Below are 2,127 nucleotides of genomic sequence, written 5' to 3' on the forward strand. Positions count from 1 at the left end.
ATCCAAAGGATTTGCAGTGCTGCTAAGATATTTGATGAAAGTCAAAGAGTTGGTGGCTGATGATTCGGAGCGATTATCTAAATTTTCAATGAGAAGAATATTCTACCACCCAAGACTAAACTAGATATCTCTCCTGATCAGTTCGTGAAGATCAAGAAGGAAATTGGGACACAACAGGCTGCTCCCAAATAAGTTAAACAGGAGAAGACATTGGCTCAACCAAGAACACAAAGGACAAAATTACTAACCACAGTAGAATCAATTCCTACTGAAAGACTGATATCTTCAGATGCCCAACAGCCTATCAAAGCAGTTCCTCTGAAGATTATTCCACCAGAAATCTCAGCTGGTGCAACAAAGGAAACAGTTAGAATCAAAGCTCCTCTAATCCACATCAATCATCCTACCGTTTTAGCACCTGCCAGACACAAAAGTATAAAGATTATAGAACTGGTGGATACTACTCGTACTGGATTGGAAATTCCACACATCCTCAGTACTGAAAAAGGCAAAGGCAAATTGATTAAAGAGCCCAGGCCATCCAATTCAATTCAAACTCATATTGACCTTGTTTGGGAACAGGTTAATAATTTTGCAGCATCAAAACTTAAAATCTATGATGACTGGACCGTCTACAGAACTCAAATTTTTGCTAAGCAGCTGAAAAAGAAATCCCAGCTGAACAAATTTATCAAACTAGAAGCAATTGTCCTCAAGATGGTCAAAGCTGCTACAATTGTTCAGGCTTTAGAGAGAAAAACATATTTTTTTGATCAAATTCGAGCTAAGAAGCTATCTCAACTGCTTGAGAAATTAAAGGCAAACTACATTTGTAACGTACCGTACTTTTACCATTCAAAATTTGCGGAAAAATTTAAAATTTTTTTAAACATAAAATAACCTTCAAAGTTTGCCATAAAATATCTCAACCAAGTCCCCCATAAGACATGGTTGTTCAAAATAACTACAATAAAATTTGCTCACAAAAGGTTTGCTCAAAGTATTTCCATCAAAATATGAAATCAGAGTAATTTGACTTTTGCATAAAACTTAAACATGGCGGTCCTCGGGTTTAGCCTCCCGCTCAGTCCAAGCCTGCCCCTTGGTCGCCACCTCCTGTCTCCTCATCAACATACTCACCTGCATCGATCAAGTCTAGTGAGTCTAAAGACTCAACACGTATAAACCGGAATAACGAGTATTACGTAATAAAACCACATGCAACTTTAAAATAGAGCGTACATACTAAAACTTGAACTTGCATAACGTAACTTGAATACGTACATACATAGACGTGCCATAACTTAAAAGCTTTCATAAACATGCTTGCATAACTGAACGTACATAAACATACATGAATTTATTTTGCGTAGAGGCATGTTTCAAAGCAAGTGACCCATAACATAATAAATGCCTGATCAGACAAACCACAGTACTGGGCTGACAGGGACGTATCCACTGCCACATACATGAGATCCCCGTTCATAATTTAACGGGCTGGTTGGTCCCCGTTCATAATTTAACGCTTTCCAACCTCGATCTAACCCGTTCATAATTTAACGGGCGGATTGCTCCCCGTTCATAATTTAACGCTTTCCAATCCTAACATAATTTGGTCACAAGACATTTAGCATACCTCCAAAAACTTAAAATATTTTCTTTGCACGTCATCATACTTACTTGGCGTTGAGGGATTCATTGGACTTCGGCTGGGGCCGTTGCTGCGACATAATAACATGAAATTGCATACTTAACTTGCATAACTTAGACGTAGAAATCATACTTACTCTCAAGCTCAATCATTCCTTAGGACATTCTACCATTTCCCATGGCACGACCTTGATAACCCTTGCAATAAACCAAGACATCAAACCCAAAAGCAACCATAATATTTTTCCCAAAAACGTGAGTACACGGACCCCGTCCCCGGGTCCGTGTATAGGTCCATGAAAGTACGCAAAAGAAATGTTCGGAAAGAAGACGGGACACGGACCCCGTGCTAGGGTCCGTCAAGGGGTCCGTGTAGGCTCGGACAGTTGACACTTGCGAGGAATCAAAGACACGGACCCCGTGCCAAGGTCCGTGTGGGGGTCCATGTACGCACGCAAATTTGGCTACTCGAAGGAA

This window comes from Primulina tabacum, chromosome 7, assembly GCF_025594145.1.
Source record: "Primulina tabacum isolate GXHZ01 chromosome 7, ASM2559414v2, whole genome shotgun sequence".
Classification (NCBI taxonomy): domain Eukaryota; kingdom Viridiplantae; phylum Streptophyta; class Magnoliopsida; order Lamiales; family Gesneriaceae; genus Primulina; species Primulina tabacum.